General features: G+C 47.9%; 15 non-coding genes across 15 annotated transcripts; all 15 read left to right on the forward strand.

The window, feature by feature from the left end:
* Positions 1-1164: 1164 nt before the first annotated feature.
* LOC142724352 (U2 spliceosomal RNA) lies at positions 1165-1355 on the forward strand. The gene has a single exon (XR_012876152.1). It is a non-coding gene; the product is annotated as a U2 spliceosomal RNA (small nuclear RNA).
* A 1280-nt stretch (positions 1356-2635) lies between these two features.
* LOC142724385 (U2 spliceosomal RNA) lies at positions 2636-2826 on the forward strand. The gene has a single exon (XR_012876182.1). It is a non-coding gene; the product is annotated as a U2 spliceosomal RNA (small nuclear RNA).
* Positions 2827-4106: 1280 nt separating this feature from the next.
* On the forward strand, positions 4107-4297 carry LOC142724386 (U2 spliceosomal RNA). The gene has a single exon (XR_012876183.1). It is a non-coding gene; the product is annotated as a U2 spliceosomal RNA (small nuclear RNA).
* A 1280-nt stretch (positions 4298-5577) lies between these two features.
* Positions 5578-5768, forward strand: LOC142724350 (U2 spliceosomal RNA). Its single transcript, XR_012876150.1, has one exon. It is a non-coding gene; the product is annotated as a U2 spliceosomal RNA (small nuclear RNA).
* A 1276-nt stretch (positions 5769-7044) lies between these two features.
* On the forward strand, positions 7045-7235 carry LOC142724388 (U2 spliceosomal RNA). Its single transcript, XR_012876185.1, has one exon. It is a non-coding gene; the product is annotated as a U2 spliceosomal RNA (small nuclear RNA).
* Positions 7236-8523: 1288 nt separating this feature from the next.
* LOC142724389 (U2 spliceosomal RNA) lies at positions 8524-8714 on the forward strand. Its single transcript, XR_012876186.1, has one exon. It is a non-coding gene; the product is annotated as a U2 spliceosomal RNA (small nuclear RNA).
* A 1284-nt stretch (positions 8715-9998) lies between these two features.
* On the forward strand, positions 9999-10189 carry LOC142724351 (U2 spliceosomal RNA). Its single transcript, XR_012876151.1, has one exon. It is a non-coding gene; the product is annotated as a U2 spliceosomal RNA (small nuclear RNA).
* Positions 10190-11485: 1296 nt separating this feature from the next.
* LOC142724391 (U2 spliceosomal RNA) lies at positions 11486-11676 on the forward strand. The gene has a single exon (XR_012876187.1). It is a non-coding gene; the product is annotated as a U2 spliceosomal RNA (small nuclear RNA).
* A 1288-nt stretch (positions 11677-12964) lies between these two features.
* LOC142724392 (U2 spliceosomal RNA) lies at positions 12965-13155 on the forward strand. Its single transcript, XR_012876188.1, has one exon. It is a non-coding gene; the product is annotated as a U2 spliceosomal RNA (small nuclear RNA).
* A 1284-nt stretch (positions 13156-14439) lies between these two features.
* Positions 14440-14630, forward strand: LOC142724393 (U2 spliceosomal RNA). Its single transcript, XR_012876189.1, has one exon. It is a non-coding gene; the product is annotated as a U2 spliceosomal RNA (small nuclear RNA).
* A 1300-nt stretch (positions 14631-15930) lies between these two features.
* Positions 15931-16121, forward strand: LOC142724394 (U2 spliceosomal RNA). The gene has a single exon (XR_012876190.1). It is a non-coding gene; the product is annotated as a U2 spliceosomal RNA (small nuclear RNA).
* A 1296-nt stretch (positions 16122-17417) lies between these two features.
* LOC142724395 (U2 spliceosomal RNA) lies at positions 17418-17608 on the forward strand. The gene has a single exon (XR_012876191.1). It is a non-coding gene; the product is annotated as a U2 spliceosomal RNA (small nuclear RNA).
* A 1276-nt stretch (positions 17609-18884) lies between these two features.
* LOC142724396 (U2 spliceosomal RNA) lies at positions 18885-19075 on the forward strand. Its single transcript, XR_012876192.1, has one exon. It is a non-coding gene; the product is annotated as a U2 spliceosomal RNA (small nuclear RNA).
* Positions 19076-20371: 1296 nt separating this feature from the next.
* LOC142724397 (U2 spliceosomal RNA) lies at positions 20372-20562 on the forward strand. The gene has a single exon (XR_012876193.1). It is a non-coding gene; the product is annotated as a U2 spliceosomal RNA (small nuclear RNA).
* A 1280-nt stretch (positions 20563-21842) lies between these two features.
* Positions 21843-22033, forward strand: LOC142724398 (U2 spliceosomal RNA). Its single transcript, XR_012876194.1, has one exon. It is a non-coding gene; the product is annotated as a U2 spliceosomal RNA (small nuclear RNA).
* The last annotated feature ends 1297 nt before the right edge of the window (positions 22034-23330 follow it).

A 23330-nucleotide genomic window follows, 5' to 3' on the forward strand; every position in this document is an offset into this window, starting at 1 on the left:
ATGAGCTCATTGATTAAATGCAATTAATGAATAGATTGCCACCTCTTGTTGTGTGTCGTCTGTGTTTCTGTGTTTCCGGCATTTCACATTGGAACACCTCATTCACCTTCCTTGTCTTCTCTCCGCCCTCCCTTTTAGGTAAGTTAAAGAGCTGCACCTGAGCCAGCCACTGATTGATTGATTGATTGATTGATTGATTGATTGATTGATTGATTGATTGATTGATGCAGCACAACAGTCAAATAGTGGAGTGGAGTAGGGGAACAGCAAACAGCCAATAAAGCAGCCCGCCCGCTCGCCTGCCCGCCACAATGGACCTACCTGTGTACACTAGATGGATGTGATGGAATGTACTGTCGTCCCTACATTTCAAGAAGAAGTAAGAATTGCAGTTGCAACAAAGCCTTGCTTGCCTACAAAGAGAGCAGCAATTTGGATTTGTTACTATGTTACCTAGAGGAATAACAAACTGTGCAAGGATGGAGGTTGTAGGAGCAAGGAGAAGTTGTCTGTAAAGTTGGTGGATGCCTATTTTCCATTTTGCAGTCCCTTGTCTCCCTCTTGTGGCCTCCTGGAGGCAACTAGCTGTGCAAAAAAAAGACAGCCTGGCGGCCGGCTGTTGCAGTGTTGCCCTCTCAGGCAACACTGAGTGACTGACTGAGCCTCACCGTCTTATATAAAGTTCAGACGGAACTTTGCACGTGTCATAGTGGAGCCCTCAGGATTCCAGAGCCAGCTTTCTGACATCATAATGGGGCCTCAGAGATAAAAGCCTGGGCCCAGGCAGTGTTGGTCAGTGCTGCTCAGCAGGCAGCACTGGACTGGACTGGATTACAGCTGATACAAGGTGTGAAGGAACAAGGGGTGGCTGTGGGCATGCACTTGCTGCCGCTGCCAGTGTTTATCTGCATGGCAGCAGGGCATTTGGGCGTTGCCAGGAAGGCGTTTTTATGTAGATTCCTCCTCTTTCAGCACTGCATTGTGGTGCAAGCAAAAGAAGCAAATCCTGTCTGGCTTCCTCTCCGGCCTTTATTCACCTCCCGTGTAGCTGTGAGTGTGTGAGCCTGCAGGGCCCCATGGAATTGCCTAGAAGTAGGCTGAATCGCTGCAAGGGCTGAACAGCAGTATCGGGCAGGCTCGGGCAACGCGCGGCCCGTTCGGGTTATCGCTTCTCGGCCTTTTGGCTAAGATCAAGTGTAGTATCTGTTCTTATCAGTTTAATATCTGATACGTCCCCTATCTGGGGACCATATATTAAATGGATTTCTAGAACACGGAGATGGAAATAGAGCTTGCTCTGTCCACTCCACGCATTGACCTGGTATTGCAGTATTTCCAGGACCGGTGCACCCTTTCCTTATGTGTTGACTAAAAGCAGATTCCAAAAGTGTTTTTTGTCTTTGCTATTGTTTCTGTCTTTCTGAAGGGATCTCCCCTTTTAATCCCATTATTTCAACACCTGTTGGACAATGCATGAGTGATAATGAGCTCATTGATTAAATGCAATTAATGAATAGATTGCCACCTCTTGTTGTGTGTCGTCTGTGTTTCTGTGTTTCCGGCATTTCACATTGGAACACCTCATTCACCTTCCTTGTCTTCTCTCCGCCCTCCCTTTTAGGTAAGTTAAAGAGCTGCACCTGAGCCAGCCACTGATTGATTGATTGATTGATTGATTGATTGATTGATTGATTGATGCAGCACAACAGTCAAATAGTGGAGTGGAGTAGGGGAACAGCAAACAGCCAATAAAGCAACCCGCCCGCTCGCCTGCCCGCCACAATGGACCTACCTGTGTACACTAGATGGATGTGATGGAATGTACTGTCATCCCTACATTTCAAGAAGAAGTAAGAATTGCAGTTGCAACAAAGCCTTGCTTGCCTACAAAGAGAGCAGCAATTTGGATTTGTTACTATGTTACCTAGAAGAATAACAAACTGTGCAAGGATGGAGGTTGTAGGAGCAAGGAGAAGTTGTCTGTAAAGTTGGTGGATGCCTATTTTCCATTTTGCAGTCCCTTGTCTCCCTCTTGTGGCCTCCTGGAGGCAACTAGCTGTGCAAAAAAAAGACAGCCTGGCGGCCGGCTGTTGCAGTGTTGCCCTCTCAGGCAACACTGAGTGACTGACTGAGCCTCACCGTCTTATATAAAGTTCAGACGGAACTTTGCACGTGTCATAGTGGAGCCCTCAGGATTCCAGAGCCAGCTTTCTGACATCATAATGGGGCCTCAGAGATAAAAGCCTGGGCCCAGGCAGTGTTGGTCAGTGCTGCTCAGCAGGCAGCACTGGACTGGACTGGATTACAGCTGATACAAGGTGTGAAGGAACAAGGGGTGGCTGTGGGCATGCACTTGCTGCCGCTGCCAGTGTTTATCTGCATGGCAGCAGGGCATTTGGGCGTTGCCAGGAAGGCGTTTTTATGTAGATTCCTCCTCTTTCAGCACTGCATTGTGGTGCAAGCAAAAGAAGCAAATCCTGTCTGGCTTCCTCTCCGGCCTTTATTCACCTCCCGTGTAGCTGTGAGTGTGTGAGCCTGCAGGGCCCCATGGAATTGCCTAGAAGTAGGCTGAATCGCTGCAAGGGCTGAACAGCAGTATCGGGCAGGCTCGGGCAACGCGCGGCCCGTTCGGGTTATCGCTTCTCGGCCTTTTGGCTAAGATCAAGTGTAGTATCTGTTCTTATCAGTTTAATATCTGATACGTCCCCTATCTGGGGACCATATATTAAATGGATTTTTAGAACAGGGAGATGGAAATAGAGCTTGCTCTGTCCACTCCACGCATTGACCTGGTATTGCAGTATTTCCAGGACCGGTGCACCCTTTCCTTATGTGTTGACTAAAAGCAGATTCCAAAAGTGTTTTTTGTCTTTGCTATTGTTTCTGTCTTTCTGAAGGGATCTCCCCTTTTAATCCCATTATTTCAACACCTGTTGGACAATGCATGAGTGATAATGAGCTCATTGATTAAATGCAATTAATGAATAGATTGCCACCTCTTGTTGTGTGTCGTCTGTGTTTCTGTGTTTCCGGCATTTCACATTGGAACACCTCATTCACCTTCCTTGTCTTCTCTCCGCCCTCCCTTTTAGGTAAGTTAAAGAGCTGCACCTGAGCCAGCCACTGATTGATTGATTGATTGATTGATTGATTGATTGATTGATTGATGCAGCACAACAGTCAAATAGTGGAGTGGAGTAGGGGAACAGCAAACAGCCAATAAAGCAGCCCGCCCGCTCGCCTGCCCGCCACAATGGACCTTCCTGTGTACACTAGATGGATGTGATGGAATGTACTGTCGTCCCTACATTTCAAGAAGAAGTAAGAATTGCAGTTGCAACAAAGCCTTGCTTGCCTACAAAGAGAGCAGCAATTTGGATTTGTTACTATGTTACCTAGAAGAATAACAAACTGTGCAAGGATGGAGGTTGTAGGAGCAAGGAGAAGTTGTCTGTAAAGTTGGTGGATGCCTATTTTCCATTTTGCAGTCCCATGTCTCCCTCTTGTGGCCTCCTGGAGGCAACTAGCTGTGCAAAAAAAAGACAGCCTGGCGGCCGGCTGTTGCAGTGTTGCCCTCTCAGGCAACACTGAGTGACTGACTGAGCCTCACCGTCTTATATAAAGTTCAGACGGAACTTTGCACGTGTCATAGTGGAGCCCTCAGGATTCCAGAGCCAGCTTTCTGACATCATAATGGGGCCTCAGAGATAAAAGCCTGGGCCCAGGCAGTGTTGGTCAGTGCTGCTCAGCAGGCAGCACTGGACTGGACTGGATTACAGCTGATACAAGGTGTGAAGGAACAAGGGGTGGCTGTGGGCATGCACTTGCTGCCGCTGCCAGTGTTTATCTGCATGGCAGCAGGGCATTTGGGCGTTGCCAGGAAGGCGTTTTTATGTAGATTCCTCCTCTTTCAGCACTGCATTGTGGTGCAAGCAAAAGAAGCAAATCCTGTCTGGCTTCCTCTCCGGCCTTTATTCACCTCCCGTGTAGCTGTGAGTGTGTGAGCCTGCAGGGCCCCATGGAATTGCCTAGAAGTAGGCTGAATCGCTGCAAGGGCTGAACAGCAGTATCGGGCAGGCTCGGGCAACGCGCGGCCCGTTCGGGTTATCGCTTCTCGGCCTTTTGGCTAAGATCAAGTGTAGTATCTGTTCTTATCAGTTTAATATCTGATACGTCCCCTATCTGGGGACCATATATTAAATGGATTTTTAGAACAGGGAGATGGAAATAGAGCTTGCTCTGTCCACTCCACGCATTGACCTGGTATTGCAGTATTTCCAGGACCGGTGCACCCTTTCCTTATGTGTTGACTAAAAGCAGATTCCAAAAGTGTTTTTTGTCTTTGCTATTGTTTCTGTCTTTCTGAAGGGATCTCCCCTTTTAATCCCATTATTTCAACACCTGTTGGACAATGCATGAGTGATAATGAGCTCATTGATTAAATGCAATTAATGAATAGATTGCCACCTCTTGTTGTGTGTCGTCTGTGTTTCTGTGTTTCCGGCATTTCACATTGGAACACCTCATTCACCTTCCTTGTCTTCTCTCCGCCCTCCCTTTTAGGTAAGTTAAAGAGCTGCACCTGAGCCAGCCACTGATTGATTGATTGATTGATTGATTGATTGATTGATTGATTGATGCAGCACAACAGTCAAATAGTGGAGTGGAGTAGGGGAACAGCAAACAGCCAATAAAGCAGCCCGCCCGCTCGCCTGCCCGCCACAATGGACCTACCTGTGTACACTAGATGGATGTGATGGAATGTACTGTCGTCCCTACATTTCAAGAAGAAGTAAGAATTGCAGTTGCAACAAAGCCTTGCTTGCCTACAAAGAGAGCAGCAATTTGGATTTGTTACTATGTTACCTAGAAGAATAACAAACTGTGCAAGGATGGAGGTTGTAGGAGCAAGGAGAAGTTGTCTGTAAAGTTGGTGGATGCCTATTTTCCATTTTGCAGTCCCTTGTCTCCCTCTTGTGGCCTCCTGGAGGCAACTAGCTGTGCAAAAAAAAGACAGCCTGGCGGCCGGCTGTTGCAGTGTTGCCCTCTCAGGCAACACTGAGTGACTGACTGAGCCTCACCGTCTTATATAAAGTTCAGACGGAACTTTGCACGTGTCATAGTGGAGCCCTCAGGATTCCAGAGCCAGCTTTCTGACATCATAATGGGGCCTCAGAGATAAAAGCCTGGGCCCAGGCAGTGTTGGTCAGTGCTGCTCAGCAGGCAGCACTGGACTGGACTGGATTACAGCTGATACAAGGTGTGAAGGAACAAGGGGTGGCTGTGGGCATGCACTTGCTGCCGCTGCCAGTGTTTATCTGCATGGCAGCAGGGCATTTGGGCGTTGCCAGGAAGGCGTTTTTATGTAGATTCCTCCTCTTTCAGCACTGCATTGTGGTGCAAGCAAAAGAAGCAAATCCTGTCTGGCTTCCTCTCCGGCCTTTATTCACCTCCCGTGTAGCTGTGAGTGTGTGAGCCTGCAGGGCCCCATGGAATTGCCTAGAAGTAGGCTGAATCGCTGCAAGGGCTGAACAGCAGTATCGGGCAGGCTCGGGCAACGCGCGGCCCGTTCGGGTTATCGCTTCTCGGCCTTTTGGCTAAGATCAAGTGTAGTATCTGTTCTTATCAGTTTAATATCTGATACGTCCCCTATCTGGGGACCATATGTTAAATGGATTTTTAGAACAGGGAGATGGAAATAGAGCTTGCTCTGTCCACTCCACGCATTGACCTGGTATTGCAGTATTTCCAGGACCGGTGCACCCTTTCCTTATGTGTTGACTAAAAGCAGATTCCAAAAGTGTTTTTTGTCTTTGCTATTGTTTCTGTCTTTCTGAAGGGATCTCCCCTTTTAATCCCATTATTTCAACACCTGTTGTTCAATGCATGAGTGATAATGAGCTCATTGATTAAATGCAATTAATGAATAGATTGCCACCTCTTGTTGTGTGTCGTCTGTGTTTCTGTGTTTCCGGCATTTCACATTGGAACACCTCATTCACCTTCCTTGTCTTCTCTCCGCCCTCCCTTTTAGGTAAGTTAAAGAGCTGCACCTGAGCCAGCCACTGATTGATTGATTGATTGATTGATTGATTGATTGATTGATGCAGCACAACAGTCAAATAGTGGAGTGGAGTAGGGGAACAGCAAACAGCCAATAAAGCAGCCCGCCCGCTCGCCTGCCCGCCACAATGGACCTACCTGTGTACACTAGATGGATGCGATGGAATGTACTGTCGTCCCTACATTTCAAGAAGAAGTAAGAATTGCAGTTGCAACAAAGCCTTGCTTGCCTACAAAGAGAGCAGCAATTTGGATTTGTTACTATGTTACCTAGAAGAATAACAAACTGTGCAAGGATGGAGGTTGTAGGAGCAAGGAGAAGTTGTCTGTAAAGTTGGTGGATGCCTATTTTCCATTTTGCAGTCCCTTGTCTCCCTCTTGTGGCCTCCTGGAGGCAACTAGCTGTGCAAAAAAAAGACAGCCTGGCGGCCGGCTGTTGCAGTGTTGCCCTCTCAGGCAACACTGAGTGACTGACTGAGCCTCACCGTCTTATATAAAGTTCAGACGGAACTTTGCACGTGTCATAGTGGAGCCCTCAGGATTCCAGAGCCAGCTTTCTGACATCATAATGGGGCCTCAGAGATAAAAGCCTGGGCCCAGGCAGTGTTGGTCAGTGCTGCTCAGCAGGCAGCACTGGACTGGACTGGATTACAGCTGATACAAGGTGTGAAGGAACAAGGGGTGGCTGTGGGCATGCACTTGCTGCCGCTGCCAGTGTTTATCTGCATGGCAGCAGGGCATTTGGGCGTTGCCAGGAAGGCGTTTTTATGTAGATTCCTCCTCTTTCAGCACTGCATTGTGGTGCAAGCAAAAGAAGCAAATCCTGTCTGGCTTCCTCTCCGGCCTTTATTCACCTCCCGTGTAGCTGTGAGTGTGTGAGCCTGCAGGGCCCCATGGAATTGCCTAGAAGTAGGCTGAATCGCTGCAAGGGCTGAACAGCAGTATCGGGCAGGCTCGGGCAACGCGCGGCCCGTTCGGGTTATCGCTTCTCGGCCTTTTGGCTAAGATCAAGTGTAGTATCTGTTCTTATCAGTTTAATATCTGATACGTCCCCTATCTGGGGACCATATATTAAATGGATTTTTAGAACAGGGAGATGGAAATAGAGCTTGCTCTGTCCACTCCACGCATTGACCTGGTATTGCAGTATTTCCAGGACCGGTGCACCCTTTCCTTATGTGTTGACTAAAAGCAGATTCCAAAAGTGTTTTTTGTCTTTGCTATTGTTTCTGTCTTTCTGAAGGGATCTCCCCTTTTAATCCCATTATTTCAACACCTGTTGTTCAATGCATGAGTGATAATGAGCTCATTGATTAAATGCAATTAATGAATAGATTGCCACCTCTTGTTGTGTGTCGTCTGTGTTTCTGTGTTTCCGGCATTTCACATTGGAACACCTCATTCACCTTCCTTGTCTTCTCTCCGCCCTCCCTTTTAGGTAAGTTAAAGAGCTGCACCTGAGCCAGCCACTGATTGATTGATTGATTGATTGATTGATTGATTGATTGATTGATTGATTGATGCAGCACAACAGTCAAATAGTGGAGTGGAGTAGGGGAACAGCAAACAGCCAATAAAGCAGCCCGCCCGCTCGCCTGCCCGCCACAATGGACCTACCTGTGTACACTAGATGGATGTGATGGAATGTACTGTCGTCCCTACATTTCAAGAAGAAGTAAGAATTGCAGTTGCAACAAAGCCTTGCTTGCCTACAAAGAGAGCAGCAATTTGGATTTGTTACTATGTTACCTAGAAGAATAACAAACTGTGCAAGGATGGAGGTTGTAGGAGCAAGGAGAAGTTGTCTGTAAAGTTGGTGGATGCCTATTTTCCATTTTGCAGTCCCTTGTCTCCCTCTTGTGGCCTCCTGGAGGCAACTAGCTGTGCAAAAAAAAGACAGCCTGGCGGCCGGCTGTTGCAGTGTTGCCCTCTCAGGCAACACTGAGTGACTGACTGAGCCTCACCGTCTTATATAAAGTTCAGACGGAACTTTGCACGTGTCATAGTGGAGCCCTCAGGATTCCAGAGCCAGCTTTCTGACATCATAATGGGGCCTCAGAGATAAAAGCCTGGGCCCAGGCAGTGTTGGTCAGTGCTGCTCAGCAGGCAGCACTGGACTGGACTGGATTACAGCTGATACAAGGTGTGAAGGAACAAGGGGTGGCTGTGGGCATGCACTTGCTGCCGCTGCCAGTGTTTATCTGCATGGCAGCAGGGCATTTGGGCGTTGCCAGGAAGGCGTTTTTATGTAGATTCCTCCTCTTTCAGCACTGCATTGTGGTGCAAGCAAAAGAAGCAAATCCTGTCTGGCTTCCTCTCCGGCCTTTATTCACCTCCCGTGTAGCTGTGAGTGTGTGAGCCTGCAGGGCCCCATGGAATTGCCTAGAAGTAGGCTGAATCGCTGCAAGGGCTGAACAGCAGTATCGGGCAGGCTCGGGCAACGCGCGGCCCGTTCGGGTTATCGCTTCTCGGCCTTTTGGCTAAGATCAAGTGTAGTATCTGTTCTTATCAGTTTAATATCTGATACGTCCCCTATCTGGGGACCATATATTAAATGGATTTTTAGAACAGGGAGATGGAAATAGAGCTTGCTCTGTCCACTCCACGCATTGACCTGGTATTGCAGTATTTCCAGGACCGGTGCACCCTTTCCTTATGTGTTGACTAAAAGCAGATTCCAAAAGTGTTTTTTGTCTTTGCTATTGTTTCTGTCTTTCTGAAGGGATCTCCCCTTTTAATCCCATTATTTCAACACCTGTTGGACAATGCATGAGTGATAATGAGCTCATTGATTAAATGCAATTAATGAATAGATTGCCACCTCTTGTTGTGTGTCGTCTGTGTTTCTGTGTTTCCGGCATTTCACATTGGAACACCTCATTCACCTTCCTTGTCTTCTCTCCGCCCTCCCTTTTAGGTAAGTTAAAGAGCTGCACCTGAGCCAGCCACTGATTGATTGATTGATTGATTGATTGATTGATTGATTAATTGATTGATGCAGCACAACAGTCAAATAGTGGAGTGGAGTAGGGGAACAGCAAACAGCCAATAAAGCAGCCCGCCCGCTCGCCTGCCCGCCACAATGGACCTACCTGTGTACACTAGATGGATGTGATGGAATGTACTGTCGTCCCTACATTTCAAGAAGAAGTAAGAATTGCAGTTGCAACAAAGCCTTGCTTGCCTACAAAGAGAGCAGCAATTTGGATTTGTTACTATGTTACCTAGAAGAATAACAAACTGTGCAAGGATGGAGGTTGTAGGAGCAAGGAGAAGTTGTCTGTAAAGTTGGTGGATGCCTATTTTCCATTTTGCAGTCCCTTGTCTCCCTCTTGTGGCCTCCTGGAGGCAACTAGCTGTGCAAAAAAAAGACAGCCTGGCGGCCGGCTGTTGCAGTGTTGCCCTCTCAGGCAACACTGAGTGACTGACTGAGCCTCACCGTCTTATATAAAGTTCAGACGGAACTTTGCACGTGTCATAGTGGAGCCCTCAGGATTCCAGAGCCAGCTTTCTGACATCATAATGGGGCCTCAGAGATAAAAGCCTGGGCCCAGGCAGTGTTGGTCAGTGCTGCTCAGCAGGCAGCACTGGACTGGACTGGATTACAGCTGATACAAGGTGTGAAGGAACAAGGGGTGGCTGTGGGCATGCACTTGCTGCCGCTGCCAGTGTTTATCTGCATGGCAGCAGGGCATTTGGGCGTTGCCAGGAAGGCGTTTTTATGTAGATTCCTCCTCTTTCAGCACTGCATTGTGGTGCAAGCAAAAGAAGCAAATCCTGTCTGGCTTCCTCTCCGGCCTTTATTCACCTCCCGTGTAGCTGTGAGTGTGTGAGCCTGCAGGGCCCCATGGAATTGCCTAGAAGTAGGCTGAATCGCTGCAAGGGCTGAACAGCAGTATCGGGCAGGCTCGGGCAACGCGCGGCCCGTTCGGGTTATCGCTTCTAGGCCTTTTGGCTAAGATCAAGTGTAGTATCTGTTCTTATCAGTTTAATATCTGATACGTCCCCTATCTGGGGACCATATATTAAATGGATTTTTAGAACAGGGAGATGGAAATAGAGCTTGCTCTGTCCACTCCACGCATTGACCTGGTATTGCAGTATTTCCAGGACCGGTGCACCCTTTCCTTATGTGTTGACTAAAAGCAGATTCCAAAAGTGTTTTTTGTCTTTGCTATTGTTTCTGTCTTTCTGAAGGGATCTCCCCTTTTAATCCCATTATTTCAACACCTGTTGGACAATGCATGAGTGATAATGAGCTCATTGATTAAATGCAATTAATTAATAGATTGCCACCTCTTGTTGTGTGTCGTCTGTGTTTCTGTGTTTCCGGCATTTCACATTGGAACACCTCATTCACCTTCCTTGTCTTCTCTCCGCCCTCCCTTTTAGGTAAGTTAAAGAGCTGCACCTGAGCCAGCCACTGATTGATTGATTGATTGATTGATTGATTGATTGATTGATTGATTGATTGATTGATTGATGCAGTACAACAGTCAAATAGTGGAGTGGAGTAGGGGAACAGCAAACAGCCAATAAAGCAGCCCGCCCGCTCGCCTGCCCGCCACAATGGACCTACCTGTGTACACTAGATGGATGTGATGGAATGTACTGTCGTCCCTACATTTCAAGAAGAAGTAAGAATTGCAGTTGCAACAAAGCCTTGCTTGCCTACAAAGAGAGCAGCAATTTGGATTTGTTACTATGTTACCTAGAAGAATAACAAACTGTGCAAGGATGGAGGTTGTAGGAGCAAGGAGAAGTTGTCTGTAAAGTTGGTGGATGCCTATTTTCCATTTTGCAGTCCCTTGTCTCCCTCTTGTGGCCTCCTGGAGGCAACTAGCTGTGCAAAAAAAAGACAGCCTGGCGGCCGGCTGTTGCAGTGTTGCCCTCTCAGGCAACACTGAGTGACTGACTGAGCCTCACCGTCTTATATAAAGTTCAGACGGAACTTTGCACGTGTCATAGTGGAGCCCTCAGGATTCCAGAGCCAGCTTTCTGACATCATAATGGGGCCTCAGAGATAAAAGCCTGGGCCCAGGCAGTGTTGGTCAGTGCTGCTCAGCAGGCAGCACTGGACTGGACTGGATTACAGCTGATACAAGGTGTGAAGGAACAAGGGGTGGCTGTGGGCATGCACTTGCTGCCGCTGCCAGTGTTTATCTGCATGGCAGCAGGGCATTTGGGCGTTGCCAGGAAGGCGTTTTTATGTAGATTCCTCCTCTTTCAGCACTGCATTGTGGTGCAAGCAAAAGAAGCAAATCCTGTCTGGCTTCCTCTCCGGCCTTTATTCACCTCCCGTGTAGCTGTGAGTGTGTGAGCCTGCAGGGCCCCATGGAATTGCCTAGAAGTAGGCTGAATCGCTGCAAGGGCTGAACAGCAGTATCGGGCAGGCTCGGGCAACGCGCGGCCCGTTCGGGTTATCGCTTCTCGGCCTTTTGGCTAAGATCAAGTGTAGTATCTGTTCTTATCAGTTTAATATCTGATACGTCCCCTATCTGGGGACCATATATTAAATGGATTTTTAGAACAGGGAGATGGAAATAGAGCTTGCTCTGTCCACTCCACGCATTGACCTGGTATTGCAGTATTTCCAGGACCGGTGCACCCTTTCCTTATGTGTTGACTAAAAGCAGATTCCAAAAGTGTTTTTTGTCTTTGCTATTGTTTCTGTCTTTCTGAAGGGATCTCCCCTTTTAATCCCATTATTTCAACACCTGTTGGACAATGCATGAGTGATAATGAGCTCATTGATTAAATGCAATTAATGAATAGATTGCCACCTCTTGTTGTGTGTCGTCTGTGTTTCTGTGTTTCCGGCATTTCACATTGGAACACCTCATTCACCTTCCTTGTCTTCTCTCCGCCCTCCCTTTTAGGTAAGTTAAAGAGCTGCACCTGAGCCAGCCACTGATTGATTGATTGATTGATTGATTGATTGATTGATTGATTGATTGATTGATGCAGCACAACAGTCAAATAGTGGAGTGGAGTAGGGGAACAGCAAACAGCCAATAAAGCAGCCCGCCCGCTCGCCTGCCCGCCACAATGGACCTACCTGTGTACACTAGATGGATGTGATGGAATGTACTGTCGTCCCTACATTTCAAGAAGAAGTAAGAATTGCAGTTGCAACAAAGCCTTGCTTGCCTACAAAGAGAGCAGCAATTTGGATTTGTTACTATGTTACCTAGAAGAATAACAAACTGTGCAAGGATGGAGGTTGTAGGAGCAAGGAGAAGTTGTCTGTAAAGTTGGTGGATGCCTATTTTCCATTTTGCAGTCCCTTGTCTCCCTCTTGTGGCCTCCTGGAGGCAACTAGCTGTGCAAAAAAAAGACAGCCTGGCGGCCGGCTGTTGCAGTGTTGCCCTCTCAGGCAACACTGAGTGACTGACTGAGCCTCACCGTCTTATATAAAGTTCAGACGGAACTTTGCACGTGTCATAGTGGAGCCCTCAGGATTCCAGAGCCAGCTTTCTGACATCATAATGGGGCCTCAGAGATAAAAGCCTGGGCCCAGGCAGTGTTGGTCAGTGCTGCTCAGCAGGCAGCACTGGACTGGACTGGATTACAGCTGATACAAGGTGTGAAGGAACAAGGGGTGGCTGTGGGCATGCACTTGCTGCCGCTGCCAGTGTTTATCTGCATGGCAGCAGGGCATTTGGGCGTTGCCAGGAAGGCGTTTTTATGTAGATTCCTCCTCTTTCAGCACTGCATTGTGGTGCAAGCAAAAGAAGCAAATCCTGTCTGGCTTCCTCTCCGGCCTTTATTCACCTCCCGTGTAGCTGTGAGTGTGTGAGCCTGCAGGGCCCCATGGAATTGCCTAGAAGTAGGCTGAATCGCTGCAAGGGCTGAACAGCAGTATCGGGCAGGCTCGGGCAACGCGCGGCCCGTTCGGGTTATCGCTTCTCGGCCTTTTGGCTAAGATCAAGTGTAGTATCTGTTCTTATCAGTTTAATATCTGATACGTCCCCTATCTGGGGACCATATATTAAATGGATTTTTAGAACAGGGAGATGGAAATAGAGCTTGCTCTGTCCACTCCACGCATTGACCTGGTATTGCAGTATTTCCAGGACCGGTGCACCCTTTCCTTATGTGTTGACTAAAAGCAGATTCCAAAAGTGTTTTTTGTCTTTGCTATTGTTTCTGTCTTTCTGAAGGGATCTCCCCTTTTAATCCCATTATTTCAACACCTGTTGGACAATGCATGAGTGATAATGAGCTCATTGATTAAATGCAATTAATGAATAGATTGCCACCTCTTGTTGTGTGTCGTCTGTGTTTCTGTGTTTCCGGCATTTCACATTGGAACACCTCATTCACCTTCCTTGTCTTCTCTCCGCCCTCCCTTTTAGGTAAGTTAAAGAGCTGCACCTGAGCCAGCCACTGATTGATTGATTGATTGATTGATTGATTGATTGATTGATTGATTGATGCAGCACAACAGTCAAATAGTGGAGTGGAGTAGGGGAACAGCAAACAGCCAATAAAGCAGCCCGCCCGCTCGCCTGCCCGCCACAATGGACCTACCTGTGTACACTAGATGGATGTGATGGAATGTACTGTCGTCCCTACATTTCAAGAAGAAGTAAGAATTGCAGTTGCAACAAAGCCTTGCTTGCCTACAAAGAGAGCAGCAATTTGGATTTGTTACTATGTTACCTAGAAGAATAACAAACTGTGCAAGGATGGAGGTTGTAGGAGCAAGGAGAAGTTGTCTGTAAAGTTGGTGGATGCCTATTTTCCATTTTGCAGTCCCTTGTCTCCCTCTTGTGGCCTCCTGGAGGCAACTAGCTGTGCAAAAAAAAGACAGCCTGGCGGCCGGCTGTTGCAGTGTTGCCCTCTCAGGCAACACTGAGTGACTGACTGAGCCTCACCGTCTTATATAAAGTTCAGACGGAACTTTGCACGTGTCATAGTGGAGCCCTCAGGATTCCAGAGCCAGCTTTCTGACATCATAATGGGGCCTCAGAGATAAAAGCCTGGGCCCAGGCAGTGTTGGTCAGTGCTGCTCAGCAGGCAGCACTGGACTGGACTGGATTACAGCTGATACAAGGTGTGAAGGAACAAGGGGTGGCTGTGGGCATGCACTTGCTGCCGCTGCCAGTGTTTATCTGCATGGCAGCAGGGCATTTGGGCGTTGCCAGGAAGGCGTTTTTATGTAGATTCCTCCTCTTTCAGCACTGCATTGTGGTGCAAGCAAAAGAAGCAAATCCTGTCTGGCTTCCTCTCCGGCCTTTATTCACCTCCCGTGTAGCTGTGAGTGTGTGAGCCTGCAGGGCCCCATGGAATTGCCTAGAAGTAGGCTGAATCGCTGCAAGGGCTGAACAGCAGTATCGGGCAGGCTCGGGCAACGCGCGGCCCGTTCGGGTTATCGCTTCTCGGCCTTTTGGCTAAGATCAAGTGTAGTATCTGTTCTTATCAGTTTAATATCTGATACGTCCCCTATCTGGGGACCATATATTAAATGGATTTTTAGAACAGGGAGATGGAAATAGAGCTTGCTCTGTCCACTCCACGCATTGACCTGGTATTGCAGTATTTCCAGGACCGGTGCACCCTTTCCTTATGTGTTGACTAAAAGCAGATTCCAAAAGTGTTTTTTGTCTTTGCTATTGTTTCTGTCTTTCTGAAGGGATCTCCCCTTTTAATCCCATTATTTCAACACCTGTTGGACAATGCATGAGTGATAATGAGCTCATTGATTAAATGCAATTAATGAATAGATTGCCACCTCTTGTTGTGTGTCGTCTGTGTTTCTGTGTTTCCGGCATTTCACATTGGAACACCTCATTCACCTTCCTTGTCTTCTCTCCGCCCTCCCTTTTAGGTAAGTTAAAGAGCTGCACCTGAGCCAGCCACTGATTGATTGATTGATTGATTGATTGATTGATTGATTGATTGATTGATTGATTGATTGATTGATGCAGCACAACAGTCAAATAGTGGAGTGGAGTAGGGGAACAGCAAACAGCCAATAAAGCAGCCCGCCCGCTCGCCTGCCCGCCACAATGGACCTACCTGTGTACACTAGATGGATGTGATGGAATGTACTGTCGTCCCTACATTTCAAGAAGAAGTAAGAATTGCAGTTGCAACAAAGCCTTGCTTGCCTACAAAGAGAGCAGCAATTTGGATTTGTTACTATGTTACCTAGAAGAATAACAAACTGTGCAAGGATGGAGGTTGTAGGAGCAAGGAGAAGTTGTCTGTAAAGTTGGTGGATGCCTATTTTCCATTTTGCAGTCCCTTGTCTCCCTCTTGTGGCCTCCTGGAGGCAACTAGCTGTGCAAAAAAAAGACAGCCTGGCGGCCGGCTGTTGCAGTGTTGCCCTCTCAGGCAACACTGAGTGACTGACTGAGCCTCACCGTCTTATATAAAGTTCAGACGGAACTTTGCACGTGTCATAGTGGAGCCCTCAGGATTCCAGAGCCAGCTTTCTGACATCATAATGGGGCCTCAGAGATAAAAGCCTGGGCCCAGGCAGTGTTGGTCAGTGCTGCTCAGCAGGCAGCACTGGACTGGACTGGATTACAGCTGATACAAGGTGTGAAGGAACAAGGGGTGGCTGTGGGCATGCACTTGCTGCCGCTGCCAGTGTTTATCTGCATGGCAGCAGGGCATTTGGGCGTTGCCAGGAAGGCGTTTTTATGTAGATTCCTCCTCTTTCAGCACTGCATTGTGGTGCAAGCAAAAGAAGCAAATCCTGTCTGGCTTCCTCTCCGGCCTTTATTCACCTCCCGTGTAGCTGTGAGTGTGTGAGCCTGCAGGGCCCCATGGAATTGCCTAGAAGTAGGCTGAATCGCTGCAAGGGCTGAACAGCAGTATCGGGCAGGCTAGGGCAACGCGCGGCCCGTTCGGGTTATCGCTTCTCGGCCTTTTGGCTAAGATCAAGTGTAGTATCTGTTCTTATCAGTTTAATATCTGATACGTCCCCTATCTGGGGACCATATATTAAATGGATTTTTAGAACAGGGAGATGGAAATAGAGCTTGCTCTGTCCACTCCACGCATTGACCTGGTATTGCAGTATTTCCAGGACCGGTGCACCCTTTCCTTATGTGTTGACTAAAAGCAGATTCCAAAAGTGTTTTTTGTCTTTGCTATTGTTTCTGTCTTTCTGAAGGGATCTCCCCTTTTAATCCCATTATTTCAACACCTGTTGGACAATGCATGAGTGATAATGAGCTCATTGATTAAATGCAATTAATGAATAGATTGCCACCTCTTGTTGTGTGTCGTCTGTGTTTCTGTGTTTCCGGCATTTCACATTGGAACACCTCATTCACCTTCCTTGTCTTCTCTCCGCCCTCCCTTTTAGGTAAGTTAAAGAGCTGCACCTGAGCCAGCCACTGATTGATTGATTGATTGATTGATTGATTGATTGATTGATTGATTGATTGATTGATTGATGCAGCACAACAGTCAAATAGTGGAGTGGAGTAGGGGAACAGCAAACAGCCAATAAAGCAGCCCGCCCGCTCGCCTGCCCGCCACAATGGACCTACCTGTGTACACTAGATGGATGTGATGGAATGTACTGTCGTCCCTACATTTCAAGAAGAAGTAAGAATTGCAGTTGCAACAAAGCCTTGCTTGCCTACAAAGAGAGCAGCAATTTGGATTTGTTACTATGTTACCTAGAAGAATAACAAACTGTGCAAGGATGGAGGTTGTAGGAGCAAGGAGAAGTTGTCTGTAAAGTTGGTGGATGCCTATTTTCCATTTTGCAGTCCCTTGTCTCCCTCTTGTGGCCTCCTGGAGGCAACTAGCTGTGCAAAAAAAAGACAGCCTGGCGGCCGGCTGTTGCAGTGTTGCCCTCTCAGGCAACACTGAGTGACTGACTGAGCCTCACCGTCTTATATAAAGTTCAGACGGAACTTTGCACGTGTCATAGTGGAGCCCTCAGGATTCCAGAGCCAGCTTTCTGACATCATAATGGGGCCTCAGAGATAAAAGCCTGGGCCCAGGCAGTGTTGGTCAGTGCTGCTCAGCAGGCAGCACTGGACTGGACTGGATTACAGCTGATACAAGGTGTGAAGGAACAAGGGGTGGCTGTGGGCATGCACTTGCTGCCGCTGCCAGTGTTTATCTGCATGGCAGCAGGGCATTTGGGCGTTGCCAGGAAGGCGTTTTTATGTAGATTCCTCCTCTTTCAGCACTGCATTGTGGTGCAAGCAAAAGAAGCAAATCCTGTCTGGCTTCCTCTCCGGCCTTTATTCACCTCCCGTGTAGCTGTAAGTGTGTGAGCCTGCACGGCCCCATGGAATTGCCTAGAAGTAGGCTGAATCGCTGCAAGGGCTGAACAGCAGTATCGGGCAGGCTAGGGCAACGCGCGGCCCGTTCGGGTTATCGCTTCTCGGCCTTTTGGCTAAGATCAAGTGTAGTATCTGTTCTTATCAGTTTAATATCTGATACGTCCCCTATCTGGGGACCATATATTAAATGGATTTTTAGAACAGGGAGATGGAAATAGAGCTTGCTCTGTCCACTCCACGCATTGACCTGGTATTGCAGTATTTCCAGGACCGGTGCACCCTTTCCTTATGTGTTGACTAAAAGCAGATTCCAAAAGTGTTTTTTGTCTTTGCTATTGTTTCTGTCTTTCTGAAGGGATCTCCCCTTTTAATCCCATTATTTCAACACCTGTTGGACAATGCATGAGTGATAATGAGCTCATTGATTAAATGCAATTAATGAATAGATTGCCACCTCTTGTTGTGTGTCGTCTGTGTTTCTGTGTTTCCGGCATTTCACATTGGAACACCTCATTCACCTTCCTTGTCTTCTCTCCGCCCTCCCTTTTAGGTAAGTTAAAGAGCTGCACCTGAGCCAGCCACTGATTGATTGATTGATTGATTGATTGATTGATTGATTGATGCAGCACAACAGTCAAATAGTGGAGTGGAGTAGGGGAACAGCAAACAGCCAATAAAGCAGCCCGCCCGCTCGCCTGCCCGCCACAATGGACCTACCTGTGTACACTAGATGGATATGATGGAATGTACTGTCGTCCCTACATTTCAAGAAGAAGTAAGAATTGCAGTTGCAACAAAGCCTTGCTTGCCTACAAAGAGAGCAGCAATTTGGATTTGTTACTATGTTACCTAGAAGAATAACAAACTGTGCAAGGATGGAGGTTGTAGGAGCAAGGAGAAGTTGTCTGTAAAGTTGGTGGATGCCTATTTTCCATTTTGCAGTCCCTTGTCTCCCTCTTGTGGCCTCCTGGAGGCAACTAGCTGTGCAAAAAAAAGACAGCCTGGCGGCCGGCTGTTGCAGTGTTGCCCTCTCAGGCAACACTGAGTGACTGACTGAGCCTCACCGTCTTATATAAAGTTCAGACGGAACTTTGCACGTGTCATAGTGGAGCCCTCAGGATTCCAGAGCCAGCTTTCTGACATCATAATGGGGCCTCAGAGATAAAAGCCTGGGCCCAGGCAGTGTTGGTCAGTGCTGCTCAGCAGGCAGCACTGGACTGGACTGGATTACAGCTGATACAAGGTGTGAAGGAACAAGGGGTGGCTGTGGGCATGCACTTGCTGCCGCTGCCAGTGTTTATCTGCATGGCAGCAGGGCATTTGGGCGTTGCCAGGAAGGCGTTTTTATGTAGATTCCTCCTCTTTCAGCACTGCATTGTGGTGCAAGCAAAAGAAGCAAATCCTGTCTGGCTTCCTCTCCGGCCTTTATTCACCTCCCGTGTAGCTGTGAGTGTGTGAGCCTGCAGGGCCCCATGGAATTGCCTAGAAGTAGGCTGAATCGCTGCAAGGGCTGAACAGCAGTATCGGGCAGGCTCGGGCAACGCGCGGCCCGTTCGGGTTATCGCTTCTCGGCCTTTTGGCTAAGATCAAGTGTAGTATCTGTTCTTATCAGTTTAATATCTGATACGTCCCCTATCTGGGGACCATATATTAAATGGATTTTTAGAACAGGGAGATGGAAATAGAGCTTGCTCTGTCCACTCCACGCATTGACCTGGTATTGCAGTATTTCCAGGACCGGTGCACCCTTTCCTTATGTGTTGACTAAAAGCAGATTCCAAAAGTGTTTTTTGTCTTTGCTATTGTTTCTGTCTTTCTGAAGGGATCTCCCCTTTTAATCCCATTATTTCAACACCTGTTGGACAATGCATGAGTGATAATGAGCTCATTGATTAAATGCAATTAATGAATAGATTGCCACCTCTTGTTGTGTGTCGTCTGTGTTTCTGTGTTTCCGGCATTTCACATTGGAACACCTCATTCACCTTCCTTGTCTTCTCTCCGCCCTCCCTTTTAGGTAAGTTAAAGAGCTGCACCTGAGCCAGCCACTGATTGATTGATTGATTGATTGATTGATTGATTGATTGATTGATTGATTGATTGATTGATGCAGCACAACAGTCAAATAGTGGAGTGGAGTAGGGGAACAGCAAACAGCCAATAAAGCAGCCCGCCCGCTCGCCTGCCCGCCACAATGGACCTACCTGTGTACACTAGATGGATGTGATGGAATGTACTGTCGTCCCTACATTTCAAGAAGAAGTAAGAATTGCAGTTGCAACAAAGCCTTGCTTGCCTACAAAGAGAGCAGCAATTTGGATTTGTTACTATGTTACCTAGAAGAATAACAAACTGTGCAAGGATGGAGGTTGTAGGAGCAAGGAGAAGTTGTCTGTAAAGTTGGTGGATGCCTATTTTCCATTTTGCAGTCCCTTGTCTCCCTCTTGTGGCCTCCTGGAGGCAACTAGCTGTGCAAAAAAAAGACAGCCTGGCGGCCGGCTGTTGCAGTGTTGCCCTCTCAGGCAACACTGAGTGACTGACTGAGCCTCACCGTCTTATATAAAGTTCAGACGGAACTTTGCACGTGTCATAGTGGAGCCCTCAGGATTCCAGAGCCAGCTTTCTGACATCATAATGGGGCCTCAGAGATAAAAGCCTGGGCCCAGGCAGTGTTGGTCAGTGCTGCTCAGCAGGCAGCACTGGACTGGACTGGATTACAGCTGATACAAGGTGTGAAGGAACAAGGGGTGGCTGTGGGCATGCACTTGCTGCCGCTGCCAGTGTTTATCTGCATGGCAGCAGGGCATTTGGGCGTTGCCAGGAAGGCGTTTTTATGTAGATTCCTCCTCTTTCAGCACTGCATTGTGGTGCAAGCAAAAGAAGCAAATCCTGTCTGGCTTCCTCTCCGGCCTTTATTCACCTCCCGTGTAGCTGTGAGTGTGTGAGCCTGCAGGGCCCCATGGAATTGCCTAGAAGTAGGCTGAATCGCTGCAAGGGCTGAACAGCAGTATCGGGCAGGCTCGGGCAACGCGCGGCCCGTTCGGGTTATCGCTTCTCGGCCTTTTGGCTAAGATCAAGTGTAGTATCTGTTCTTATCAGTTTAATATCTGATACGTCCCCTATCTGGGGACCATATATTAAATGGATTTTTAGAACAGGGAGATGGAAATAGAGCTTGCTCTGTCCACTCCACGCATTGACCTGGTATTGCAGTATTTCCAGGACCGGTGCACCCTTTCCTTATGTGTTGACTAAAAGCAGATTCCAAAAGTGTTTTTTGTCTTTGCTATTGTTTCTGTCTTTCTGAAGGGATCTCCCCTTTTAATCCCATTATTTCAACACCTGTTGGACAATGCATGAGTGATAATGAGCTCATTGATTAAATGCAATTAATGAATAGATTGCCACCTCTTGTTGTGTGTCGTCTGTGTTTCTGTGTTTCCGGCATTTCACATTGGAACACCTCATTCACCTTCCTTGTCTTCTCTCCGCCCTCCCTTTTAGGTAAGTTAAAGAGCTGCACCTGAGCCAGCCACTGATTGATTGATTGATTGATTGATTGATTGATTGATTGATTGATGCAGCACAACAGTCAAATAGTGGAGTGGAGTAGGGGAACAGCAAACAGCCAATAAAGCAGCCCGCCTGCTCGCCTGCCCGCCACAATGGACCTACCTGTGTACACTAGATGGATGTGATGGAATGTACTGTCGTCCCTACATTTCAAGAAGAAGTAAGAATTGCAGTTGCAACAAAGCCTTGCTTGCCTACAAAGAGAGCAGCAATTTGGATTTGTTACTATGTTACCTAGAAGAATAACAAACTGTGCAAGGATGGAGGTTGTAGGAGCAAGGAGAAGTTGTCTGTAAAGTTGGTGGATGCCTATTTTCCATTTTGCAGTCCCTTGTCTCCCTCTTGTGGCCTCCTGGAGGCAACTAGCTGTGCAAAAAAAAGACAGCCTGGCGGCCGGCTGTTGCAGTGTTGCCCTCTCAGGCAACACTGAGTGACTGACTGAGCCTCACCGTCTTATATAAAGTTCAGACGGAACTTTGCACGTGTCATAGTGGAGCCCTCAGGATTCCAGAGCCAGCTTTCTGACATCATAATGGGGCCTCAGAGATAAAAGCCTGGGCCCAGGCAGTGTTGGTCAGTGCTGCTCAGCAGGCAGCACTGGACTGGACTGGATTACAGCTGATACAAGGTGTGAAGGAACAAGGGGTGGCTGTGGGCATGCACTTGCTGCCGCTGCCAGTGTTTATCTGCATGGCAGCAGGGCATTTGGGCGTTGCCAGGAAGGCGTTTTTATGTAGATTCCTCCTCTTTCAGCACTGCATTGTGGTGCAAGCAAAAGAAGCAAATCCTGTCTGGCTTCCTCTCCGGCCTTTATTCACCTCCCGTGTAGCTGTGAGTGTGTGAGCCTGCAGGGCCCCATGGAATTGCCTAGAAGTAGGCTGAATCGCTGCAAGGGCTGAACAGCAGTATCGGGCAGGCTCGGGCAACGCGCGGCCCGTTCGGGTTATCGCTTCTCGGCCTTTTGGCTAAGATCAAGTGTAGTATCTGTTCTTATCAGTTTAATATCTGATACGTCCCCTATCTGGGGACCATATATTAAATGGATTTTTAGAACAGGGAGATGGAAATAGAGCTTGCTCTGTCCACTCCACGCATTGACCTGGTATTGCAGTATTTCCAGGACCGGTGCACCCTTTCCTTATGTGTTGACTAAAAGCAGATTCCAAAAGTGTTTTTTGTCTTTGCTATTGTTTCTGTCTTTCTGAAGGGATCTCCCCTTTTAATCCCATTATTTCAACACCTGTTGGACAATGCATGAGTGATAATGAGCTCATTGATTAAATGCAATTAATGAATAGATTGCCACCTCTTGTTGTGTGTCGTCTGTGTTTCTGTGTTTCCGGCATTTCACATTGGAACACCTCATTCACCTTCCTTGTCTTCTCTCCGCCCTCCCTTTTAGGTAAGTTAAAGAGCTGCACCTGAGCCAGCCACTGATTGATTGATTGATTGATTGATTGATTGATTGATTGATTGATTGATTGATTGATTGATTGATGCAGCACAACAGTCAAATAGTGGAGTGGAGTAGGGGAACAGCAAACAGCCAATAAAGCAGCCCGCCCGCTCGCCTGCCCGCCACAATGGACCTACCTGTGTACACTAGATGGATGTGATGGAATGTACTGTCGTCCCTACATTTCAAGAAGAAGTAAGAATTGCAGTTGCAACAAAGCCTTGCTTGCCTACAAAGAGAGCAGCAATTTGGATTTGTTACTATGTTACCTAGAAGAATAACAAACTGTGCAAGGATGGAGGTTGTAGGAGCAAGGAGAAGTTGTCTGTAAAGTTGGTGGATGCCTATTTTCCATTTTGCAGTCCCTTGTCTCCCTCTTGTGGCCTCCTGGAGGCAACTAGCTGTGCAAAAAAAAGACAGCCTGGCGGCCGGCTGTTGCAGTGTTGCCCTCTCAGGCAACACTGAGTGACTGACTGAGCCTCACCGTCTTATATAAAGTTCAGACGGAACTTTGCACGTGTCATAGTGGAGCCCTCAGGATTCCAGAGCCAGCTTTCTGACATCATAATGGGGCCTCAGAGATAAAAGCCTGGGCCCAGGCAGTGTTGGTCAGTGCTGCTCAGCAGGCAGCACTGGACTGGGACTGGATTACAGCTGATACAAGGTGTGAGGACAAGGGTGGCTGTGGGCATGCACTTGCTGCCGCTGCCAGTGTTTATCTGCATGGCAGCAGGGCATTGGGCGTTGCCAGGAAGGCGTTTTTATGTAGATTCCTCCTCTTTCAGCACTGCATTGTGGTGCAAGCAAAAGAAGCAAATCCTGTCTGGCTTCCTCTCCGGCCTTTATTCACCTCCCGTGTAGCTGTGAGTGTGTGAGCCTGCAGGGCCCCATGGAATTGCCTAGAAGTAGGCTGAATCGCTGCAAGGGCTGAACAGCAGTATCGGGCAGGCTCGGGCAACGCGCGGCCCGTTCGGGTT

The sequence above is a fragment of the Rhinoderma darwinii genome, unplaced genomic scaffold (genome assembly GCF_050947455.1).
Source record: "Rhinoderma darwinii isolate aRhiDar2 unplaced genomic scaffold, aRhiDar2.hap1 Scaffold_579, whole genome shotgun sequence".
Taxonomy (NCBI): domain Eukaryota; kingdom Metazoa; phylum Chordata; class Amphibia; order Anura; family Rhinodermatidae; genus Rhinoderma; species Rhinoderma darwinii.